This window comes from Pempheris klunzingeri, chromosome 8, assembly GCF_042242105.1.
Source record: "Pempheris klunzingeri isolate RE-2024b chromosome 8, fPemKlu1.hap1, whole genome shotgun sequence".
NCBI lineage: Eukaryota > Metazoa > Chordata > Actinopteri > Acropomatiformes > Pempheridae > Pempheris > Pempheris klunzingeri.
The window spans coordinates 27,206,517-27,233,669 of NC_092019.1; the positions used below are offsets into that span (position 1 = coordinate 27,206,517).

Genomic DNA, 27,153 nt, shown 5'->3' on the forward strand with positions numbered 1-27,153 from the left:
AAGACAAGTCTGTAAGTCCTGAAGCAGCTGACAGCATTATGAAACAACTAACCCTTGAGGCTAAGGTTAGCTTGCCTACTGCTACTGACAGATATTTAAACTGACTGTTAAAATCTCACCTCCAGTTTTTGCTAAAGCACGGATAACCCTGTGTTGGCTGTTAATCATATCCTCAGGAGTGTGATGCATCATTAATTTCAAATATTTTCAGTGTATGTATGTTTGAGAGGAAAGGAACATCTGTTCATATTCTTCAAAATCTGTTCAGATTTTAAAACTTCCCGTGGTGTGAGACTGGCTTTGGAGTTAGAGTGCAGAGGAGGTGAAATAATATAATAATATTCTCTTAAACTTGCTCTTACTCCCACAGTTGTCACTCGATATAAATAATTTATGCATTTAAGAGTTGGAAAATGTGTGTGATAGTAAAATTGTGACTATAAAAACAAATACACTTGTTTTGACTGAATGAGCCTCGAAGCGACAGGAATGACAACCACCTGCTGTACGGCCTCCCATGTTAACTAGGAGCACACATTTTTTTGGAAATAGCTCCAACTCTCACACTTTTGACGCTACAGACATCAAAACTACATCAATGTGTTCAGCACTTTGGTATCAACATTCAGGCAATAAGACTCACAGCGTTAGAGCTATGAGCTGGACTTCCACAGTTGCACATGAGCTAAACTCTCTCTGAGATCAATTCTGTGAGACAGAAATCACTGCACTTACAAATCACCATAGCAACCTTTGAATGTAGCTGATGACACACAGCTGATTCAGATTCAGACGAGATAATTAGTGTAGTTTGTCTTATCTGCTCATTCACATTTTCAGCTACAAACTCCAGTCTAACTTTGAAATGTTCGACATCTTTCATGAATTCTAGGTGTTATTCAACTTTCAAATCCCATTACAACTTTTCAAAGTATTCAACTTTCTTTGAACATTAATTATGATGGAGGTCAATTAGTAAAAACCACTCATTTCCAACCTCTTCCCACTCCTTTCATTCATTCATGCAGAAACTCTACTGTCTATCACATCGATAAAGCATCTCTTGTATCCCGAGACTGAGATAAAGCCTGTTGCCTCAACTTGACAGCTACAACCATATTTGACAGTACACCAAAAACGGTTTTATATCTAGATATGCAGACTCAAAGAGTCGAATGTGTTCTTGCTACTGTCTGAAAAGTAGCAGCTGTAAAATGTAGTGTAATGGAGTGTGACTCCTTGAGTCAGCTGTCCATTACCTGCTGTGTGCTGCTGTTTCCATATGTTGTATTAATTTGAACTGTGACAGAGCAGAGAACGTGGTAGATTCTCTCAGTGAGGCCTGTATCTATAATAATTGTGGATGTTTTTACGCCTCAGATGTTCTCAGTATTGTGTTTTAGATTTTACCGGGATTCTTCACCTGATATTAAACCCTTTATAAGGGTTGATCAACTGTTTTGGAGAAGTGTTTTTCTGTCTCAAGAACCATGTGTTCTCGTTTGCTCTATACATGCCTGATATCACAAATGCTATCCCTAACCTCCCTTTTGAAACCCAGGACCTCAAAACAGCAGAGGCCTGCGCTGCACATAATCTATGTGTTTGACAGGAATGCTGCCCCAGTAAGACCATATAGACTCTCCAGCTGGTCCAGAATGCTGCTGCTTGGAGAACTAAGAGAAGAGACCATATTTCTCCTGTACTGGCTTCTCTTCATTGGCTTCCAGTAAAATGTAGAATAGAGTTTAAAATCCTTCTGCTCACCTACAAGGTTCTTAATGGTCAGGCTCTGTCATATCTTTTGGGTTCGGGGGGTCAGACACCCTCTCTACATTTAAGAGTAGACTAAAAACCTTCCTTAGTGATAAAGCCTATAGTTTAGGGCTGGATCAGGTCTTGGACCAGCCCCTAGTTATACTGCTATAGGCTCAGACTGCCGGGGGACTCCCATGATGCACTGGGGCTCCTCTCTCCTCCTCTTCCTCTCCATCCTGATGCTTCATGTCTCTTTAATGTCTGTTACTAACTTGGTATCTTCCCCCGGAGCCTTTCTGTGCTTTTCTCATCTCTCAGGTTCCTGTGGATCCTGGTCCTGGTTCTCCTGCTGTGGTTCTCTGGTTCCTGTGGATCCTGGTCCTGGTTCTCCTGCTGTGGTTCTCTGGTTCCTGTGGATCCTGGTCCTGGTTCTCCTGCTGTGAGTTACAAAAAAAGTTACAAATTAAATATGAGTATTTGTATTTAAATATAACTCCTTTGTGTTGATTCCTCATTAATTCTGTGATTTTACATTTAAATATTCACAAGTACAAGAAAAAAACGTGATCAATTGTGATAAACTACAGCAAACATCTGACAGCCCTAACAGTAACACAGTGTCTAATGGCTAAACAGTGAATTTGGCAAACTGATAGCGGACTGGCTTGGCTCAGTCATGAGGAGCAGAGGGGCTCTAAGCAGGCCATGATGATTAGAGTACTTATTGAACACAAATGTGAACCTACTGAATGATATCACATCTGACAAACAGTGCATCCACCCTTTAATATCTTATGTTAGTTTAGCCATGGCATGCTGATGTTGACAAAGCCAGATTAATCAGTGGAGCAGCAAACATCGCTGTTTGACCCATAAATAGCTCATTCACTGGCAGGTTGAGTTCCGTTAAATAGCGCCAAGAGAAATCTCATCCATGCCTCACGTGCCACACTATTCCCCTTACCGTAAATATCGTGTACCTCCGCCGCAAACACGTAAAGTAGGGCGGCAGGAATTTGACATCCGGTGAGAGTTCAGCTGAGGTCACTCGGATCACCACATTTTTAATTGCACATTAACAACAGGAAGCATCAGTAAACGAAGCCAAGAATGACGTTATATTCAACCAAATAATAGACCAAATATGAACCGAAGATACTGTTAAGTCTATTATTTGCTCTGCTGAGTAGATTAGTACAACTGTATAACTTAGTTAGGTGTCTACATGTCATCCTGCCAGTTACACTTTTGAATTTACAATAGAAAAGTTAGAAGAGTACAAACATGCTGTACTTGCCTGAACTGACTCCCTGAGGCTGAACTGAAGCTCCAGGAGCTAGCTGGGAGCTCTGATCTGCACTTAATTACATTTTAAAACAAAGTCACAGTGGAGCCGCGGTGCTGACAACACGACAAGCGGAGGGATATCAACTCCAAACACATGATGTCGCCATCAGCCATTCCTACTTCAAAGCTCGCCTTCCACCAACTCCGCGCGGAGGATTTGATTGGTCCGAGTGGAGCGGATAGGTCGCTCCCATTGGGCCGTGCTCCTGTCAATCATACAGCAATGCCACAGGATAGATTAGGCACCATTTGCCACAACTAGTTACCTTGTACATCAAGTAGGGAGAATTGTTTTAATTGGTGGCCAACCGTGGTCGGCGGAGAGTTACTGGTCGGCCTCGTTGAAACCTTCCGCACGTTTTGAATGCAACAAAGTGTGACGTTTGAACCTCCCGTCTCATCAAACAGATGAGGATCCACTGGCCGGGTAAGTCACTCCTCACTAGGTTGTATCCGCATTTGCCACATTTGTTGTTCGCCCCTTCCTGCCTGCCCTCCTGCCTGCCTGCCCGCCCGCCCTCCTGCCCTCCTGCCTTCCTGCCTTCGGACACTTGTGACAGTGTGTCCAGACGCTTGTGGATGGATTTGGCACGGTTGGCACAGAGTTAGCGCGAGCGGCGCAGTGTGGTGTGTGAGGAGGCAGAGCTCGGTGCTCCACGGAGAGCCTCCGTCTGCCTCCGTCTGCCTCCGTGTGTTGTGTCAAGGACACGCCGTGCATCACATGCAGTTCGCTAAGTTAATATTAGTTTAGCAGTGAAATCTCTCTTTTCACTGTCATTTTCTTTTGCCCTCGCGCACACCTTCAGGAAACACTAGGTCGCAGCCGGTGGGTTTGAACCCTGTGCCCAGCAGTAACAGCCTCCATCAGGAGCTGTCAGAAACCACTCAGGACAAGCAGCCTGGTGTTTCACTCGATCTTTCTTTATTTCTGCAAATGAATTTAATCTGTGAGAAAAGCGCGTCCAGTTTATTGGCAACTTTTATCGCGTCATTGATCAGGCTGAGGCGTGAATGACAGGTTTGATAGAGGCGGACACTGCAGGTGAAGAGAGAACCCAGCTTTCTGGATACTTTTTCTTACATCCTTAAACTACTGTGTCTGTCCAGTGTCTCTTTCATGAGCCCGTTTCCGACCATTGTGCTCTCATTGCTGTTTCTCCTGAGAGAGTCTCATCAAACTTCGGATTTCTCCCTCAAACCCAGAAACCATTTTGCTCCTGGAAGCAGCCATGTAATGATGACATCAATAAACCCAAATAAAGCTCCTGTTAAGTTAGTGCTGACATTTATACAATCTTACATGTCTTCTCTATCAATATTTCCACATCCAGCATTGGTTTGGCAGAATCTCAGAGTGGCAGGTGTCACCTCACTGTTGTCTATTACATCATTATCTATGGCAGCAGAGGGATGCGCTGCAACATGGACAGATGAGTGTTTCAGTTACGCCTGCAGCTAAAGTCCAGGCTGCCAAAAAGGTGTCATGGGATCTTGAGGCGGTCCAGATAAGGGTGATGGGCCGTGCTGGTGAGTGTCTCAGTCGTCAGAGGAGAGCAGAGTGTTCGCCTGATCAGCTCAGTGTTACCACATGTGAGTTTGTCCAGCTAAGACGGGTAATATAGAGATGCAGGGGTAAACTGGCTGATGCATAACAAACTCGAACTGAATTTTATTGGCAAGGTGGTTGCGTGGTTTAGGGGAAGGTTGAAATTTGGGCTGTAACACTATGAAATATACTGTAACACTCAGTGTACTGCAGAATTGCAGAATCAATCAGTTGAAGCAGCATCAGTTAAGAGAGCAGCAGATACCCAAACTGTAAATATTAATTGAAGACATGTTCAAGAATCCTATGTTAAGATAAACCTCAATCTCGGTAAGTAACAGATTAGAGGTCAGAAGTGAAATCGGAGCTGTCACCTAGAGTCAGAACACTTTCCAGAAAAAATGAACACTTGCCAACATCAGATTCCTTCCCTCAGCCCTCTGCTTTCCTTTGGTGTCAAGCTCAACATTTTCAAACTGTCTGTTTGAAGCAACCAATACTTGCTAGTTGCACTAGAAGCACTGGTGAAATTGCAGCCTCACAATAAATACTCGTGAGCTATGTCACATTTCACTATGGAGACACGTTTGTGTCAATAGTTTGTTTGTTTGTTTCAGCGAGTGTGTGTTTGGCTGACAACTGAACTCTCACCCCTGCCACACACACTCATACACACTCACACCCACAAACACACATTATCTTTTCCCTCCCACCACTTTGAGGTGTGAACATGCCGACTCCTGTATTGTTGCATTATTGCAGGTCTAAATCACTGTCATCATCTTTGTAAGTTGGTTGTTGATAGGATGTAAGAAATGTTGATGGTGCATGTTAGTTTAAGATCTGATCACTCTCCTTACATTACATTCATGCAGTGGAGTCTCTGGAGGGCTCGTCCCTTCACTTGTACTCACACAGGAACACAATACAGAAATTGAACAAAATATTGTAACTGGATGTGTTTAATGAAAAGGGCTTTAAGCTGCAGATAACTTATGGGCTCAGCTCCAGTAATGGGCTTTTGTGTCCCTGAGAACCATGACTGCTGGCAAAGCTGCACACTGCTCTCATCGACAGAGTTAAGCTCCATGCCAGGACAAAACTTAAGGAGACAGTTCTTATTGTGAAAATACACTCTCAATTAATCCTCCTGAACATCTACCAAATTCACAAAGTCAAGAGTTTGTTAGGAAACAGGACAGGTCTCTCTCTCTCTCTCTGTCCAACCTCCACCCAACACAGACCCTAACCCTAACCCTCAGAGGGGGATTGGATTGATTGATTGACAGAATTTGGGTGTGTTTTACTGAAGGGGAGGGGGGAGAAACCTTCTCTCTCTCTCCTTGCTTCTGTTAAATTTGAGAAAGTAGAACCTCTCTCTAATTAAAGAGATTGGTCTAGACCTGCTCTTTATGTAAAGCGTCTTCTGTTAACGTTGTTGTGAATTGGCGCTATATAAATAAAGATTGATTGATTGATTGAAACTCACAGTCACACCTACGGGCAATTTAGAATCACAGATTAACCTAACCTGCGTGTTGGACTGTGAGAGGAAGCCGGAGTACCTGGAGAAAACCCACGCAAGCACAGGGAGAACATGAGAACTCCACACTGAAAGGTTCAAATGACAAACTTGCCAGCCAGTGGATTCAGACCTCGAACTGTCTTGCTGTGTGGCAAGAATGCTAGCCAAATACCTAATATATAATAATACAATAATAATTGATGATTTATTTTTATTGTTGGAAATCATAAGACATCACCTTGTGATCAACATTTTCACTATTCTCTGACATATTAAACAATAAATGCCATCAAACACCAGCTTTAAATATTGCTGTTACTTTTATGAAAGCTGACAGTAGTGCAGAGATGGTCTTAAGAGAGCAGAACAAGGTCCAGAACCCAGGATTTGGCGTGCAGTGTAACTTTAGCTGGGGTTCATTTTTTTTAACTAATCAGTTTATTTGTTGTCTAGGGTGAGTATTGATGGACTTATATCACTGCTGAAGCCCGGGTTGCATTATCCAGAGCAGAAAGCAGAAAATGACAGCACTATGTGGAAGTTGCTTTATATTCTAACACCAAGGAAACTGAACAGGAAGGAGGTAAGAAGGAGTCAGCTTATAGGTGAGCTTAGCTACTTTAGCCACTATGTTGTGGAGAGTCTCCTGCTACCACATTGATTTGGCTGTTTTCATCTCAGCCTCAGTGTTGTACAATAGAACAGTTATAGTGGACATGTGTTTTCCATGTGCTCACCTGCAGCTGACCCATGCTCTCATCCCACAATGGCAGAAATGCACTTCTTGTGAGCCAGGTTAGACAAGCATGCCCCTTTCACTGCTGTGAAACTGAAAGCCACACACCACAAGCCGGGCTCCTTTTCGAACAGATGCTTTCAGCAGAAAGGAGCTATTACTACCTGCTCTGGTCGTGCTGCTTCAGGAGCTTCTTTTGCGTGCTGATTCAAGGGTAGATTTTGTCTGTGGCTGTTCCCACACTAAGTGAGGAGAACAGGAAGAACTCAGCCACTCTCAGCTGGTTTCAAAATGGCCTCCCTTCTGTGCTTGGAGAGGCACTACACGGGGTGGAGGAACGAGACTGGGTGAGATTTGCCTCTGCTGATCACACCTACTGCTTGTTTTCTTTGGCCTGAACCAGAGTGGAAAAGATCAGTGTGGTTCAGTTTCATTTTCACTTATTACATGCCTAGATTAGCTGCACAGCAAAGCAGAGCTTGTTAACAAAAGTCTCACGACATGATGAATTCATCCATCCATCCATCCATCCATGATCTACACCGCTTATCTGTCAGGGTCTGTCAGGCAATCCCAGCTGACTTTTGGGCGAGAGGCGGGGTACACCCTGGACTGGTCGCCAGCCAATCACAGGGCCAACACACAGAGACAGACAACCACTCACGCTCACATACCTACGGGCAATTTAGAGTCACCAATTAACCTAACCTGCATGTCTTTGGACTGAGAGAGTACCCGGAGAAAACCCACTCAAGCACAGGGAGAACATGTGAACTCCAGACCCCACCACCACCAACCCTGCTTATTAGCACACGAGAATTTCATATCCTCACTGTCTCTTTTTCATGGATCTGACAGTCCATATTGCTGTTCTCCATATACCTGCTCACCAAATCTTTGCTCTGCATTCCATCAGAAAAGTTAATGCCGTGGATATGAAGATATTTGCATACAGAGCAGGGAAGTGAGATCTGATCACAAGTAGTTACTCAAATGATCTCATGTGGAGATGCATTTTAATTTCAGGTGTAAACAGGACCTAAAGGCCAAATCCAAGATGGCTACAGACAAGGAAGCCATGTGATTGTAGGGACAAATGAACTACAAGGATTGAGAATCGAAATGACTACAGTCAAGATGACCGTCACTCAGACCCTGTGGTGTGTGGGTCAGAGGTAGACAAAGGTACAGACCCATGTGATGACTGAGCCATGTGTGGCTGTTAGCTTTGTCTCTTGGTAAAGGTTTAGGCTCATTTATGTAGATGCGCATGCGAGTGTAAGTATAATAGTGCCAGGTTAGGAAAGGATTGGTTAGTTTGCATGCTAACCAAATGAACATTAAAACAGTCAAACAAGGAGGGTGGACGCCATCTTCCTGCAGCTCCAAACTGGCTACCTGCCTGCACACAGTGCTGAAAAGAGCCCAATCAGTCAATCTTAATTTATATAGCTCCAATTCATAACAAGCATTATCTCAAGACACTTTCCATAAAGAGCAGGTCTAGACCAAACTCTTTAATTTAGAGAGACACAACGATTCAAGAATTCAAGATTAAGGATAAAAGAATCCCCACATGAGCAGCAACAGTGGCGAGGAAGCCAGAGAACCACAGCCAGGAGAACTGTGACCAGGATCCACAGGAGCCTGAAAGATGAGAAAAGCACAAAAATGCTCTGGGGAAGATGCCAAGTTAGTAGCAGATATTAGAGGGACATGGAGGAGAGAGGAGCCCATTGCATCACCTTCGGCAGTCTAAGCCTATAGCAGCATAACTACGGGCTGGTCCAAGGCCTAAGCCAGCCCTAAACTATAGGCTTTATCAAAAAGGAAGGTCTCTTAAAAGTATAGAGGGTGTCTGCCCCCCAAACCCAAACTGGAAAGAGATTCCACAGGAGAGGAGCCTGATAGCTGAAAACTCTCTGTTACACACAAGGAACTACATGGTTGTGCACTTGCGCACACTCAGTCACTTCATCGTGCCTCTGATAGACATCAATGCTCTGTATAGTCTCTGGAGAGCACCTTGACTCTGCCTCCATCACTACTTTAGAGGACTTAAGGAACCACCAGTAGGTCTGCGCTCACTCACTAGAGCACACTGTTCTAGTGGGGTAGTTCTTTAAGATATGATGGAGCCTGACCTTTAAGGACCTTGTAGGTGAGGAGAAGGATTTTAAACTCTATTCTAGATTTTACTGGAAGCCAATGACGAGAAGTCCATACAGGAGAAATATAAACTGCATCAATCATAGATGGCATGATTTTAGCAATGTTACGAAGATGGAAAAAGGCAGTCCTGGCCTGAGCAAAGATTCCTTACATTCCTTGGTGCTGGGAGCCAGAGTAATGCCATCCAGAGTAGCTATATTGTTAGAAAATGTGTCCTTAAGGTGTTTAGCCAAGCACCATAACGTCAGTTTTGTCTGAGTTTAGCAGCAAAAAGGTGCTGGTCATCCAGAACTTTATTTCCTTAAGGCAGACTTGGAGTTTAGTGAACTGATTGGAGTGTTTTCTGATGATATTACCCAGATTAAGCATATATAAGGTGGATAAAATTGGTCCAAGCACCGAACCTTGTGGAACTCCATGTCTAACTTTAGTGTGGACAGAGGACTCATTGTTAACATGTACAAACTGCATGAAGCTCATTTGAGTCCTTTTAACAGATCGATTTCAGTTTCTTTTATGCCAATGAAGTGTTCCAGTCTCTGTAACAGGATGTGATGGTCAATGGTGTCAAAAGCAGCACTCAGACCAGTACAGAGAGAAGTCCTCTGTTTGATGCCATAAGGAGGTCGTTTGTAACCTTCACCAGTGCTGTCTCTGTGCTATGGTACGCTCTAAAACCTGACTGAAAATCCTCAAATAGGATCTTTGAGAGAAAGGGAAGGTTGGATATAGGGCTATAGTTGGCTTTTCCTGCTTTCCCTGACTGCACATCCCTGTGTGTTTGTTGGACAAACACATCTACTACAGTCCACAGTCTGGGTGAGCTCCCTGGCTGCTGTGCGACAGCCAGGATGTTTCCTAGATGATTTTTCTAGTAGACAAATTAATTCTTTAGTTGATGTGAACCTTTATAGGTGTTATTGTTGATATTACACCTCTGTCTGGCTGTGCACACATTAGAGAAGTGTAAGGATTATTAGAGAAGTTAATGAGATCTATGATGTCTCTGTGTAGTCATTTCTGTCACAAAATGATATTTTACCAAAATGATAGTCAATGAAACATGAAAGAAATGCCCATGAAAAGTACCCAGAGCCCAAAATGATGAATTCTGATGTCCTGTTTTGTCCTATCAACAGTCGAAATACTCCAAAATTCACTGTATAAAATCTAAAGATTACAAACAAACTGTTAGATTTGAGAGGCTGGATTTTGAATGGCCCATTTCCGTCCACTGGTTAGTGTGAATGGTCTGTCTCTGTGTGTCAGCCAAGTGATTGACCAGTCCAGGGTGTACCCCGCCTCTTGCCCAGTGTCAGCTGAGATGGTATAGTAAATTAATGAATGAATAATGATTTATCAAATTTGTTGTACATCTAGTTTTAGCAGCATTCAGTAATTGTAGTTATTAGATTTTGATGAGTTACAATTTTTTATATTGCTATTGATACAGTATAATCATTGTGCAACCTTTTCTAATCACATTTTCATTCATATCAATATTTTCTTAGGGTTATGGTCCTAATTAATTTCATTACGAAATATTTTTTTCCAGTGTATATATTTTTTGAAGCTGCAGTGAAAGAAAGATGTATTTGTTTCTCATTTATTTAAAATAACCAGAAGATCTGCAGGCAGCATAGTCTTTGTGGTTGAAGTGACAGAAAAAAGCATCAATTACAGAAACCTAAACTTCATGAAAAGAAAATCTAAAGTCTGCCCACACAGTTTGACTGACAGGCGATATCTGAAAGTACACATTAGCAGCAGTGGGTGCTGTGCGACTAAGATGGGGAAAAAATTAAAACACAATCTTCATAGTTATCCTTGCTCAAAGTTTTTGAGGAAATTTATGATTATGTCTTAAAAGTATTTTGTGCAAACTAATCATATTTGTCTGTAAGGAGGGATAGTTTTAAGACGTCTGTCTGTCATCTGTCCCCTGAGAGTGCTACTAAGCTGGTTTATTTAAATGGACAGTGGGGATAAGTAAGAGAATCGTCAGAGAGCCTCTGGGATGTTTTTGTGTGATAGCAGAAGCCACCATTTGATGAAATCTTAATAATTATCTGAGATCATCATTAGTGATACCACTTTGAGTTTTAATGCTGAAATACACTGCAGTCTGTCTTTCAGCTTCACTGTAATGATTTGAGAGAAATTGCTTTATCAGTATCTACATAAAATGTCAGTGTGTATCTATTTGAAACACTTTTGCTATGTTGATTTCATCATTCAATATTTAAAAACACAGATAATTCAATCTTTAAATGCACTTAAACTGTTTTATACACAGAGTTCTTAAAATTTTAGATTTAATAGAATCCCAAAATATGTTTCACTTTCATATCAGCAGCCATCATATCTTTCTTTTACTCTTTTATTCATTTTGGCCGCTTGTATCCGTGATCTCATTCTTTCGGTCATGACCCAAAGCTCATGACCATAGGTGAGGGTAGGAACGTAGATCGACCGGTAAATCGAGAGCTTTGCCTTTCGGCTCAGCTCCCTCTTCACCACAACGGACCGATACAATGACCGCATCACTGCAGACGCTGCACCGATCCGCCTGTCGATCTCACGCTCCATCTTTCCCCCACTCATGAACAAGACCCCGAGATACTTGAACTCCTCCACTTGAGGCAAGGACTCTCCACCTACCCGGAGAGGGCAAACCACCTTTTTCCGGTTGAGAACCATGGCCTCGGACTTGGAGGTGCTGCCCCAACCGCCCCAGTGCACACTGGAGGTCTCGGCTCGATGAAGCCAACATGACAACATCATCCACAAAAAGCAGAGATGCTATCATGAGGTCCCCAAACCGGACCCCCTCCGGCCCTTGGCTGCACCTAGAAATTCGGTCCATAACAATAATGAACAGAACCGGTGACAAAGGGCAGCCCTGCCGGAGTCCAACATGCACCGGGAACAGGTTTGACTTAGTGCCGGCAATACGAACCAGACTCCTACTCCGGTCGTACAGGGACCGGACAGCCCTTAACAAAGGGCCCCGGACCCCATACTCCCGAAGCACCCCCCACAAGATGCCACGAGGGACACAGTCGAATGCCTTCTCCAAGTCCACAAAGCACATGTGGACTGGTTGGGCGAACTCCCATGAACCCTCGAGCACCCGATGGAGAGTGTGGAGCTGGTCCAGTGTTCCGTGACCGGGACGGAACCCGCATTGTTCCTCCTGAATCCGAGGTTCGACTATCGGCCGTATCCTCCTCTCCAGTACCCTGGAATAAACTTTCCCGGGGAGGCTGAGGAGTGTGATCCCCCTATAGTTGGAACACACCCTCCGGTACCCCTTCTTAAAAAGAGGGACCACCACCCCGGTCTGCCATTCCAGAGGCACTGTCCCTGACTTCCAGGCGATGTTACACAGACTTGTCAACCAAGACAGTCCCTGCACATCCAGAGATTTGAGGTATTCAGGGCGGATCGCATCCACCCCCGGTGCCCTGCCACCGAGGAGCTTTCTGACCACCTCGGTGACTTCGGCTTGAGTGATGGACGAGTCCACTTCTGAGTCCCCAGCCTCTGCCTCCTCAACAGAAGATCTGGCGGTGGGATTGAGGAGATCCTTGAAGTATTCCTCCACCGCCCGACGACATCCCCAGTTGAGGTCAACAGCTCCCCACCCGCACTGTAAACAGTGTTTGTGGAGCACTGCTTCCCCCTCCTGAGGCGCTGGACGGTTTGCCAGAATTTCCTCAAGGCCAACCGGTAGTCCTCCTCCATGGCCTCCGTGAACTCCTCCCAGGCCCGAGTTTTTCCCTCCACTAACGCCCGAGCTGCAGCCTGCTTGGCCTGCCAGTACCCGTCAGCTGCCTCAGGAGTTCCACGAGCCAACAAGGTAGGACTCCTTCTTCAGCTTGAGGGCATCCCTTACTTCCAGCGTCCACCACCAGGTTCGGGGGTTGCCGCCACAACAGGCACCAGAGACCTTACGACCACAGCTTCGAGCGGCCGCGCCGACAATGGAGGTGGAGAACATGGTGCACTCGGACTCAATATCTCCAACCTCCTCCGGGATCTGTGAGAAGCTCTCCCGGAGGTGGGAGTTGAAAACCGCGGCGACAGCGGGTTCCGCCAGACGTACCCACCAGACCCTCACGATACGCTTGGGCCTGCCAAGTCACTCCGGTTTCCTCCCCTGCAAGCGGATCCAACTCACCACCAGGTGGTTACCAGTTGACAGCCCAGCCCCTCTCCTCACCAGTGTCCAAAACACACGGATGGAGGTCAGATGACACGACAACAAAGTCGATCATCGACCTCCGGCCTAGGACGTCCTGGTGCCACGTGCACCAATGGACGCCCTTGTGTTCGAACATGGTGTTCGTTATGGACAATCTGTGGCTAGCACAGAAGTCCAACAACAGAACACCGCTCGGGTTCAGATCGGGGAGGCCATTCCTCCCAATCACGCCCCTCCAGGTCTCACTGTCGCTGCCCATGTGAGCGTTGAAGTCCCCCAGTAGAACAATGGAGTCCCCAGTCGGAGCCCCATCCAGCACCCCTCCCAGGGACTCCAAGAAGGGCGGGTACTCTGTACTGCTGTGGCGCAGGGACGCGACCCTCTCGTTCACCGGGGTAAACTCCAACACATCGCGGCTGAGTTGTGGGGCTATAAGCAAGCCCACACCAGCCCGTCGCCGCACACCTCGGGCTACGCCAGTGAAATGGATAGTCCAGCCCCTCTCGAGGAGCTGGGCTCCAGAGCCCAAGCTGTGAGTGGAGGTGAGCCCGACTATATCTAGCGGTTCCTCTCAACCTCCCGCACAAGCTTCCCCCCTAGCGAGGTGACATTCCATGTCCCTACAGCTAGAGGCTGTTTCCGAAGCCCGGGTCGTCGGGGCCCTCCGCCTCGACCGTCGCATAATGCATAATGTGCATTGATTACTGTAGTGATCCACCATTAATATGATTGCTACTTTATTATTGTTATTATCATGATTATTATTATCAGACCATGAGAAACAAAATTCTCTGGTCTGATGAAACCAAGATTGAACTCTTTGGCCTGAATGCCAAGCGTCATGTCTTGAGGAAACCAGGCACCGCTCATCACCTGGCCCTACAGTGAAGCATGGTGGTGGCAGCATCATGCTGTGGGGATGTTTTTCAGCGGCAGGAACTGGGAGACTAGTCAGGATCAAGGGAAAGATGAATGCAGCAAAGTACAGAGAGATCCTTGACAAAAACCTGCTCCAGAAAGACCTGAAAATACACTCCCCTCGAAAAGTATTGGAACAGTGAGGCCAATTCCTTTATTTTTGCTGTAGACTGAAAACATTTGGGTTTGACATCAAAAGATGGATATGAAACAAGAGATCAACATTTCAGCTTTTATTTCCAGGTATTTACATCTGGATCTGATACACAACTCAGAAGTTAGCACCTTTTCTTTGAACCCACCCATTTTTCATGTGAGCAAAAGTATTGGAATTTTTTTTTTTTTTTTTTCCTTCCCGAAGAAGGAGGGTCATAAAGGGCAGGCGATGCCTCGGACTGATCCATTGGCCTCATCGACTGCTGGACTCTTTATTAGATTGTTTGTTCGCTTACACTTGTCTATTTCAGTGAACTTTGTAAAGCACTATGAGACACTCTGTTGTGATATTGGGCTATACAAATAAAACTGAAAATTGAATTGAATTGGAACATGTGACTGACAGGTGTGTTTTGTGGCCCTGGTGTGTCCTGTTACATTGATTATTCAAACAATAAATAGCGCTGAATGTCTACGTTCAGTTTCAGATTTGGGTTTTGCCTGTGCAGACTGCATTTATAGTTAGAGGCGTAACCAACAAGAAAACCAGAGAGCTGTCCATGGGTGAAAAACAAGCAATTGTGAAGCTGAGTCATTGCACAAACATTGGCCATAGCCAGTACAACCATTTGGAATGTCCTGAAGAAGAAAGAAACCACTGGTGTACTAAGTAACAGACGTCGAACGGGTAGACCAAGGAAAACAGCAGCAGTTGATGACAGAAACATTGTGAGAGCTGTAAAGAAAGACCCTAAAACAACTGTTTGTGACATCAGCATCAACCTCTAGAGAGCAGGAGAGAAGATGTCACAGTCTACTGTTCGCAGAAGACTTCATGAACAAAAGTACAGAGGCCACACCAGAAGATGCAAACCACTCATTAGCAAGAAGAATAGGAAGGCCAGGCTGGAATTTGCCAAAAAGTCCATAGACAAGCCTAAAAATTCTGGGACAAAGTTTTATGGACTGATGAGACAAAGATGAACCTTTACCAAAGTGATGGAAAGGCTAAAGTTTGGAGAAAGAGAGGATCTGCTCATGATCCCAAACATACAAGCTCATCTGTGAAACACAGTGGAAGTAATGTCATGGCTTGGGCTTGCATGGCTTCTTCTGGGATGGGCTCATTCATCTTCACTGATGATGTAACACATGATGGCAGCAGCAAAATGAACTCAGAAGTCTACAGAAACATTTTGTCTGCCAATTTAAAGAAAGCAAGATAATGATTCAAAACACACTGCCAAAACAACAAAGGAGTTCATGAGGGGCAAGAAGTGGGAGGTTTTAGACTGGCCAAGTCAATCTCTAGACTTCAACCCTGTAGAGCATGCATTTTACCTGCTAGAGAGCAGACTGAAGGGAGAAACCCCCCAAAACAAACCACAACTGAAAGAGGCTGCGGTGAAAGCCTGGAAAAGCATCACAAAAGCAGGATGCAAAAGTTTGGTGATGTCAATGGGTCACAGGCTTGATGCTTGCTTGTTTTTCACCCATGGACAGCTCTCTGGTTTTCTTGTTGGTTACGCCTCTAACTATAAATGCAGTCTGCACAGGCAAAACCCAAATCTGAAACTGAACGTAGACATTCAGCGCTATTTATTGTTTGAATAATCAATGTAACAGGACACACCAGGGCAACAAAACACACCTGTCAGTCACATGTTCCAATACTTTTGCTCACATGAAAAATGGGTGGGTTCAAACAAAAGGTGCTAACTTCTAAGTTGTGTATCAGATCCAGATGTAAATACCTGGAAATAAAAGCTGAAATGTTGATCTCTCGTTTCATATCCATCTTTTGATGTCAAACCCAAATGTTTTCATATATATTTCAATACTTTTGGAGGGGAGTGTAACTGTGCACCGATGCTCCCTATCCAACCTCATTGAGCTTGAGAGGATGTGCAAAAGAATCCAGGTGTGCCACACTTGTAGCATCATACCCAAGAAGACTGGAGGCTGTAATTGCTGCCAAAGGTGATACACATGATGTACGCAGCCTCTCTATGGTGGTCAGGAAAATTCAGGCCATGTCGGTCAAACTGCAGTAGTAGCTGTAGACACATCCCGACTTCAATGCTGCTTGCAGCTTTAATTTAGAGTTGATACCTACATACCGAATTCAATGTATAATAGTGATAATAGTAATCATAATAAATGATGATATTTCTTTATTTATAAGAGCAATTTCACATCTAGCCAATCATAAAAACAAATTCCGCAAACAAAATGAAACCAATTACAGTGAGGCTAGCAAAGGGGCAGTCAATAAAATCAACTTAAAATAGAAAAAGTTCCCCCATAAAAGTATGCTTTAAGATGAGATTTATAAGAGGTCTATGATTCTGCTGATTTCCTCTGGCAGCTTGTTCCGTAGGTTTAGGATCTCTGACTGCCAATGCTTGGTCACTAGTTTTCAGCTGTGCCTTGGGAACAGAAAAAGATCTCAGGCTAGGTACTGACTTGTATGTAACTGAGTGGTCAGATATATAGCATGGAGAGATGCCATGAAGACCTTTAAAAGTCGACAGTAAGATCTTGGGCATAGTCAGTTTTTCAGAGTTGCTGTGAGCTGGCTGTGTAGTCCAGGTCTTGTGTGTCGACAACAGTGTGTCACGGTCTCACCTTCTGCCCCATCCCCTCCGTGGCTATTGATCCGTCCTCCTCTCCTCGATCGATGATGTCGCCACCCAGCCGGTAGCTGATTCCATCAGTGGAGCTGACGATGGGGGTGGCTGTGCTGTAACCTGAGCAGTCCACCGCTGTGCCCCTTCGGCTGTATTACAAGTACTTGTGTTTGTCTATAAGCTGATTATAAATAGATTATCTGATTTCTGTAAGCTTTAGTTATAAGCATGTGGTTAAATTTTACAGGGACACTCGTTTTGGTTGGGATTGGGCAGTGGTTTAGTAAAGCAAAGGTTTTTTGTTTTTCTTACTACTGCACCTTCACATATTTTTTATTTTTTCCTGTATAGCACATTAGGATAAGGGTGGCGGTCACAAATGTATTTTTGTTTAGTATTAATGATATGCTAGTGCAGCTTAGACTTTGTTCCGTCTTTTTGTTTCTGCGTTTGCTTTGTTGTTGTTTTTGGCACCACCTGCAGCCCTCCACCCCTACCAACCCAGCTGATACTGCTGAGGTCTGATTGTCTTTGGTTCGTGGTTTGTATTATTCATTTGATTTGTCCACTTGTACAATAAATGGTGACTATCCGCCTACCTACACCGGTGTTTTATGTTCCTCCCCTCCTTAGACACACAGGGATGTAACAGCTCTTAAACTCAATTATGAAACATGCATACGTATTTGAGCAAAAAGGAGTAAATTGGTCACTTCCCTTAGATCTTTTCCAGTATATTCAGGCAATTTTTGTCACCTTCATTTTGAACACATACGTTTGTTTTTGACCATGCAAACAGGTTGGACAAAAATATCCTCCTACCTCCTACTGACTGACATCTGCTGAAGACCACAGAAATAGTATTTTTCTTTCTTTTGGAGCTTTTAAAAAGGTCTTAGAAGTCATTAAATTTGTGCTCAAAGTGTGCAGATACCGTGATGGCTCTTAAAAGAGCTGCTAAAATCCATTTCTCTGCTCTGATATACAAAACCAGCTCACAGCGTCAGCGAGGAGTATTTTTGCAAAGAAAGGCACAGCTGTGTTTTCAGTCGATAGAGATTGTACTTGTTGTTTGTCGGGCCGTGTCAGTGCAGGCATTAGATAACGTTTTATTTGATGGTGATCAAGGGCTGACTGGTCCTCACCTCTCGCACAGGCCTCTTCTGCTCTCCAGCCCACACGCGCTTGCATGTAAAACCAAATGCACAGACATCCACCCACTGACTGTGTACACTCACTCACACACACTCCCTCTCTCTGCATCCTTCCTGTGGATGATTCTGGTTGTTTGTTATTGAGCTGGTTATCACATTACAGCTGGAACACCACCAGGCTCAGAGAGAAAGAGTCCTCCCGCTTCCTCGAGAAAGGCAAAGAGGGTGCGATTGGGAAAAACAAGTGCAGAGGGAATGCTAGATAAGAACATGTTAAACCGCTTTTGCACAGCACTCATCAGCATCATCAGGCTTCTTTGCTTTTGTGTGAACAGTAGAAAACCACACATAGTCTGATCCTTACATAGCAGTGTTAATCACATTTATTGGTGGTTGGAGAACAATTCCTCTACACTACAAAACAAAATAGGTTGTTGGTTATTGACAGGAGGACATTGATTATCATTACCTTCCAAAAGGCCACCACTATGTTTAAGGTTTGGTTTAGTTTAGGAAAACAATTTTACTTGGTTATGTCTTCAGAAAGGTTGTGGTCATGGTTTAAAGAAACAGTTAAAATCAGAAGATTTGTTAGCCAGCTCTGTAAGACATTATGGTGCTAAAATAGTGTCAGAAAAAAAGGGATGACACATGTTCCTTTTAAATGTTTGACCAACCCAGTGTTGTTGTTTTTCTTATGTGGACAGTCTTTGCTTTTAAACTAGTCTAACCCCTTACATCAAATTGGCTTGGGGCCACTGACAGTATTGTTATCTTACAGGAGGGCCACTACAAAATTCAAGTACTAGAAAAAATTCTGCAAATGTACTTTTTATTTCCACAATTTATAATTTGTCATTTTAAACAAACATTTGTTTTCAACTTCTAGTACAGGTCTTTTGTTCTTGTTTTTTTTTTTTTTTAACTAAAATAACAACAGTTTATAGACATATCCAAACTCCTTTTTGGCTTTGTGGAACTTTGCAGACAGGAGACAGGAGTCCTTTGTGTAGCTGTGTGACTTCTCGTCTCCCTGGTACTTCTCATATTGATCTCTGTGTTTAGTCCTGTAGCGTGAGGTTATATTCCTGTCCTTATGTGCGTGTCCATTGAACTCCACAAATAAATACTGAAATGTCCATCTTTCTTGAAACTGTCTGTGTTGCTGTGACATTTTTACTGCTCACAGCCAAACAATGACGCATTCGCACCACCAGCTCTCCCTCATTGCGAACCTGTCTGGACATGAGCGGGCACCTTTGTCCTTTGACTTTTGCTACCTCGTCAAAATACGTTATTGTAGAATGATTTATTTTTTTAATTTGATATGAACAGGTAGTGTGCAATGGTTTAAGCATCACAAAAAAAACATTAAATTAAAAAGTATTTCGCGGGCTGGATTGCATTGTGTTTTTGACATTCGGAGGGTGGGGGCCAGCGGGCCATAAGCCCTCTGCCTTACATGAAGGCAAAATAAAGATGCTACCTTTTGAATATATAAATCGGCTGGTTCAGTTGCTACACAACAAATCTAAACCACGTTTGGGTTTATATAACCTTATCTAAATAGTTTTTGTGCCTTAACCAAACCTTAACTACAGCAGTGTAAGATCAGAAAACTGTTTTGGAGTGCACAGAAAAAGTATGATGCTGCCCATAGGGGCGTCATTTCAGAAAACTATCTGACCTTCCAGGTATTTATTTGTGGCTCTCTGGAGGGCAGTTAAAAACAATGTATATTATCGTTTACCTTGGAGAATTTTGGAGAGTTGAATGAAAATCCCTCCTACCCAGTCTTAATCCGCAGGTTTACTAAAATAAAGCCATGTGGTTGCATTGTCTTATACAGATGTTAATGTTATTGTGTCCGCACTGTCCACCTCCTATCTGACATTTATCATGATCTTAACAGATCGTAATAAATGCTATCGTCTTGGTCTACCATGGAAACTGCGAAATTAGTATCAATAGCTTTATAGAGCATTGAACCCTTAACCCTTGTACCATTTAATGCCTTGTTCTAGGAAGAGAATACAACCCTTAGCCCCGTTTCCACCAACATTTCCAGGAACTTTTATTAGCAGGAATTTACCTGGGTAAAAGAATTCCTGGTAATCTGTTTGGTTGATTTGTGTTTCCACTTCACCTCAAAGTTCCAGAACATTTATTCAAATCAGGCTGATGACGTATGGGGGACATATAGTACTGCGTCTGTTGTGGTCCTTCAGCTTCTTATAATCTTGCTTAAGTTTCCTCTTTTTTGCGAATTTGTTTCGGCGTGTGCCCTACATTTAGCTCCACCAGCTTGTCGGCTATTCTTCCACAGACTCGGTCGTGTCGAGTCGCCGACTCGAAGTCCTGCTGAATTTCTTCTTCAAATATGCTGAAAACAGCCTGGACCTCGTCGTCCGTCCACTTCTTGTAGCGTGGTACAGAGAGCAGAGGAGAATTGTAAACGCTCCACCATGTAGACCATGGTGCCGTTGGGGGGCGAGGCGCCCCCCTAATATAATGGTTGGGAAACACTGATTAAAATAAAAACAAAGTGAAGCTTGTAGAAATGAAATAAACAAGTTTGCAGCCACACTGGCTTAAACACAGAAGTGCGGAACGTTGCAAGTGTGTTTCACCAATCAGCGTTCTTCAGCATACAGCCCCACCCCTCAAGAATTCTGGGTAATCTGAAAAGTTCCTCCTCGCTACTAGGAACTTTCTTCAGGGAAAGTTTGGGGTTGACGGAAAGTTTTCCCCCGGATAATTTTGGTGGAAACGCGCCGAGGTTTTTCAAAATCCTGGGTAAATGAAAAAAGTTCCTGCGGTGGAAAAGGGGCTCTTAACAGTGCTGTGCTTCTTTTAGCTGAGCTTCTGAAAGAGCTTGCAGAAAACATGTTCTGTCTATTGAGTCAAACCACAAAACTTAAATGAATGCAGAATTTTCTCGGTCACAACAAGCAGCATGTTAGTGGTGCCCTGTGAATGATGACAGAGAGCGACCAGATTTGGTGGTTAAAAAGTTATGGAATCTTCTGTTCTATCCTGTTTTGCACACCCAGCAAGAATAGATAATCGAAAGATGTTTTTTTCCTTTCACCCCATGGTTTTCTCATCCAATCCAAAGGAGTGCTGTGTTTTCAAATCCCCTCTCTTCTTCCCAGCTTTGCTCCTTTTTACAAACAGATACTCGTCACCCTAAATATCCTGCCTGTGCTGCACCACAGTTTACTTCGCAGTGATCTGCCAAAAGTGCTCAGAGATTCTGCATCGAGTCACCTTGGGTCATTCTACAGGTCTATTATTTTCTCGCTCAAACATGACCCCAGGATTTTAAGATTCACATATGGTCAAACTGACATTATGACTGTACACTGTTGATTGTGAAGTGAAAGTGAAAACCTGGGTATTGTGGGGTTAAATGTTTTTATTCTTGGATTATAGATTAACATTGCAGCATGGTTTTCTCCTTGCTGCAATGCATGGCCGTGCTTTTGGCCTGTAGTTCTGGTGTATGGTTGCATCTGTTATTACTGCCAGACAGCATACGCACTCCCAAGCCACTCAAAACACATGCTGGAGGGTCATAAAGCCCTTTTTTTTTTAATGTACTGGGTGTGTGAGTAGGTGGGTGATACAGTATGAAGGAAGGACAATTCTTTTGGAGTCACAACAGGTGTGTGTGTGTGTGTCTGTGTGTCTCTCTGTGTGTCTCTGTGTGTGTGTCTGTGTGTCTGTGTGTGTGTGTGTGTATGTGTGTGTTGCTCCGGGGAATTATGAGCCAGGCACTAAAAGGAGGAGGAGGGGTGAATGGCTTATGAAGGGTCCCCACTACCCCACCTGTAGCATGTCAGCTGTTGTAAGCCTGTTAAAATGTCAGCTGCTTCTGAGGAGAAGTGTGTGTGTGAGGGTGTCTGTTAGTTAATGTCAGGGAGCTTGTGGGAGTTAGGAGTGGAGGGCTGGCTCTGTATTGCCCTCACCGCCCTATTGCACATCAAACACCTAGTTGCATTTGTGGATTTGTTCGTGCAAAACATGACTGCGTCAAGAGAAATTATGGTCTAATCTTGCCTCTTTCCTGCTCATGTCTTTCCTCTTCTGTCAAACTGCTTAGTAGACCTCCCCCCGACTGAAAAAGTGGACACAAACAAGTTAGAAGATAAAATCTCAAGGACGGTCAAGAATAGAATTTTAGCTACTCCTCGTTCATCTTACTTTCGTTATCAATGATTTTCTTGATCATTTCTTTCTTCTATAAATGTGTGAAATGCCCATTGTATTTTTCCAAAGCCTAAGGTGACATCTTCAAATGACTTTTTTAATCTGACCAACAGTCAAAGAACAAGATGTTGTTAGTATCAATTTCCTATCATTTTGACGGTGAAATTATTCTCAACCTTTTTGGCTGGTAAGCCCGTAAAATTGCATTGTCTGCTCATGACCCTTCCTGTTTATGGCCTTCTCAAAACACAAGTTATGAGAAACTAAAGAGTTATTTTTACTTCCTAGATTGTTTAATTTGAAGAGGTTTTAGAAGGGTGAAGAGGTGGCAATACCATTTTTTTCCACCTCCTCTTCTCTTTTTGCCTGTGATTTGTAGCCGACATGGTACCAAACTGTACTTTTTTTGCCAGATCTATTTGACTTGCTGAACGCATCTGAGCTAATGTAAAACAAACTAATTTGAATCAGGAACCATCTGATCCGAGAATAAGTAAACAAGTCTACACATCTAACCTGACATCCCTTGTCAGTACCCAATACACTATGTATTGAGGTTCAATTCCAGTCACACAGTGTCGTGGAATAATCCTCTTTGTATTTGGCAAATAGGATTGTAATACCTCAAACACTTCATCAGTCCATTGCAAGGCTATCATGACAACATGAATGAGTTTTTCAGCAAGCACACTACTTTTTAGTCTTGTGGTATTTAGCTTCAGAGGCGGTTTATATTCACTTTTGGCCATGGAATAATTTTTTTTCCCCAATAGCACTTCAAATGAGATGCTTTAAAGGAATTTTTTTTCTTCACACAACTTCTTAATCCAAACAACTCTTTGAAATTAACGGCGATGAATATTTGAAACCAGACGTCTGCTCTTATTTTTCTATGTTTGCTAAACATCTCTCCGCTCTCCAGGCACTGGTGTGGGAGTCACAGGTGTTGAGTTATTTATGGCTTTGATTTACATGATAGATTAAATATAATATAGCAACAAGCAGAGAGCATTAATTATGATAACACAGCCAGGTCCTTTTCCCCAAAAGTTGCTTGGCAGGAAGACAGAACAAGCTTGCTACTACACTTAACACATCATGATAATATACTGGGGAGATGTGTATTAAGTTGAAAGAGAGTTGTTCCCAGAGAAATCAATGGGAATTTATTTATTCCATATTAAAGCAACCTTTTTAATATTAATGAAATGAGTAAATTAGTATTTATGGGCATTCTGGTAGAATCATTGTGGTCTTTATAAACATGATACATCAGATCTTCCTCATTTAACAAATCATATTTCCATTAATTTTATTACTATTGAATGGTACAAAAACCATATTGACCTGATATAAGCTTATCAGAAACTGAACAACTCAGTCTGTTAGAGCATTTAACAACTTTTGCTTCAGCTAAAATCTACAGCAAACAAGAACATTCCATTTTTAATAATGCAGAGGCTGTGGATTTGCCTTATTCCTTCCATATACTAGAAGACTTTGAAAAGACTCAAGTCTGACACCCTCTCACATCTAAAGACAGAGTGTGTCACATATCAGAGTTTTTAGTCACTGACATAAGCTTTTGTTAAGACCTTGCATGGTCTCTATTTACAAGACTACAACTAAACTGCTTTTGAGATTTTCCATTATTTCCCAAGTTTATCACATCACCTGTTTTGTTTAAACAGTGAAATTATATAAAACCTTTGTGAGAGAACATGATATATTTCTGTGTTATCTCTGGACCCGTACTACTAAATTTTAAAATGACCAAAACTCTCCTTTAAATTGTGTAAATACAGTATAAAACGCAAAGTAGCAAAGCTGTAACTTTTCTATAAACTGTCCACATCATGTTCTCAGTTCAGATAAAGGGTCTCAGTATACTGAAGTGTGAACTTGTGATGGAGCTCTCTGTTTGCCATGACACTGCTGGCTGCTATGGTGTCTTCAGGTTGTCACCTGAAAGAGACACACAGTTGGTTGGAGGGAGGAGCCCAAGGATCACCTCAGCTGCATCAGGTCACTCAGATGATCTGTAAACCAAGATTCAGTGCTACTTTTAAGGCAAATACATAGCAATATTACAGCACAAGTACAACTACTGAAGGTTGCAGCAGGTCACTGTAGCTCAAAGTAGTCCTGATATATCAGGCCACAAAGCTGCACATCTGATGTGAGGCTTAAGATGCATCGCTGAATCCAGCAGTGGAGAGAGGAGCACTGCAGCAGGAACGCTGAGTAGACCTGCAGTTATGTGTTTGGGTCCAAGACCATTTATTACTTTGTGAGCAAATAATAAGATTTTCAAAGTGGACGGATTTAAGAACCGCTGTGATGTGCGCCACCTTCTAGGTGTGAGAAGTGAGGACTCTGGCTGCTGCATTCTGATCAAGCTGCAGTTTTCTAATTGATTTTTTATTAAGACCCCTGAACACAATAGTGTATTGTAATAGTCCAGCCTGCTGAAGATAAATGTGTGAATAAGTTTTTATCTCTATCTTGTTAAGACAAACATCTTTCAATTCTGGCTATATTTTTAAGGTGGTAGTAGGCTGATTTGATTATGTTTTTATGCAGGAAATTTTGGTCCATTATAACACCAAGATTTCTGGCTTGATAAGTGGGTTTTAATTTCATGGAGTTGAGATGACTTAATCTTTAATTTTTGGGGCCAAAAACGATTATTTCTGTTTTATCTGTGTTTAATTGTAGGAAATTCTGGCACATCCACTCATTGATGTGTTTGATACATTATGATGAAGTATGATACGAGATGTTCTAAGATTCAATGATCCGAGCAAGGGGAAGTGTATGAACATTAAAAAGAAGAGGTCCGAGAATGGACCCTTGAGGAACTCCATGTTATTTTTGTTCGGTCAGATTTGGCATTACCAATTGACACAAAGTAGTCTCTATCGTATAAGATTTTAACCAGTTTAACAGGGTGCCAGACAGTCCCGTCGACTTTCCTAATTAGTCCAATGGTGTTTCATGTATCAAATGCAGCACTGACATTAGAACTGAGATTTTCGATGCATTGCTACTGAGATGGATGTCATTTAATACTTTAACAAGTGCAGTCTCAGTTCTGTGGTGTAAAATCAGACTGAAAGAGATTGATGGAATTATTTTGCACCAGGAAGGTGTTAAGATGCACAAAAACAACCCTTCCAATGACCTTTCCCAGAAAAGGCAAGTTTGATATTTGTCTGTAGTTATTTATCACTGAGGCATCTAGATTAGGCTTTTTCAAGAGAGGTTTAATAACTGCTAGACAGCAGTTATTAAACCTAAGGGCCCGAGGAAAAATGCCTGACTGAAGAGAACTCTAGACAATTTGCAAGACTGTATATCTCTAGTTATGTCTAGCTTGCTCCCTCCAAGCATTAGGCCTAGATTTATAATCTGTTTGACTCCTTTGTTAGAAAAATTAAGTTGAGGATTTTCTTTCTTGTTGCCATTTGAAAATAGGCAACATGCAGAACTGCCTCGTGCTCTCTTTAAAGCAACATAGCATCGCAGCATGCAACTGGACGTCCCACCAAAATTGATGAAAAGACGAGAAGAAAACTGGTCAGGGAGGCTGACAAGAGGCCTGGCTATGAAGAAAAAATCAAAATTTTGCAAAAACACATTTGAAGTCTCCCAAAAACATGTGGGAAAATGTGTTATGGTCTGATGAAACCAAGGTTGAACTTTTTTGCCATAATTCCAAAAGGTATGTTTGGCGCTAAAACCACACTGCACATCACCTAAAGAACACCATATCCACAGTGAAGCACTAAGTATTAGTTTAAGGGTGTGCAATCACATTATTTTAGTTTTTTATTTTTACCCCCCCCCTTTAGCAGACTGCAAAAACCCTGTATTGATCTTGGATTGAAACGTTTTTGATGGTACAGATTTAAATGGACATCAGTGGGTGAAAATGGACTGTGAGTTGGTTTAATCTGGTAAAGATGCAGAGGGACAGCTGTTATCTCAGAGGACCAAAAACCATCTGAATGGTTTGAAATCATTAGATATTAAACATGAGTGCAAGTTAAACAGATTTAATCCGAATGCTGGCACAAATAATGTGGAGTGCTGACAGATGCTGTGAATTTTTTCTCAAAAATGTTCTTCTTGAGAGCTGTATTATGCTGTGTGATTTGTCAAGAGTGTGACAAAAATGTGAAGAATTGCTCAATAATGTAGGTCACAAACGAGAGAAAAACTCAGATCAGAGCCACATCGGAGAAAAGCTTTGTCATTTTTTTAATTCACCCCATCCCCAGGAGGGAGGTAGATTTGCATAATCAGGGTATTCACTGTCAAACCCATGAAAGCATATCATGTTTATTCACAAACCTATTAGTCACTTTGAACAAAGACAAAGTACCAAACAAGCTTGTCTTCAACAAAACCTCTTTAGTTTTTCTTTGTGATAGGATATCATTCAGGTGGCAAAGCTTTCACATGGAGCAAAACACCAAAACATATCATTGCCTTGTCTGCAACTGTTCCAAGTATTTGCAGCTACATGTATGGATGTTTATCATTGCCAGAGTTCTTGCTTATACACTTTTGTGTTTCCTTTCAACACAAATACAGTTGCCTCTGGGCAAAGAAGCTGCTTCCTCTCACCACTCTGTTGATGGAGGAGAGAGAATAAATATCCTTTCTCTCAGTGTTTGTGCCTCCGCCACCTCTCCTCGGTGCTCTACCCCCACCACATGTAACCTACACCACACAGTCTTTGTGAACGCCCACGTTTGTCTCAGAGTAGAGGTAAGCTCATAGACCC

General features: G+C 42.8%; 1 protein-coding gene across 2 annotated transcripts in view; it reads left to right on the top strand.

Moving 5' to 3' along the window:
- The first annotated feature begins 3,353 nt into the window (after nucleotides 1–3,353).
- The window catches only part of mef2d (myocyte enhancer factor 2d), a 90,330-nt gene continuing 66,530 nt past the window's right edge, over nucleotides 3,354–27,153 (top strand). For both annotated transcript variants that reach the window (XM_070835393.1, XM_070835394.1), the window contains exon 1: nucleotides 3,354–3,532. The gene's annotated coding sequence lies outside the window, so the exon portion shown is untranslated. The remainder of the gene's footprint in view (nucleotides 3,533–27,153) is intronic.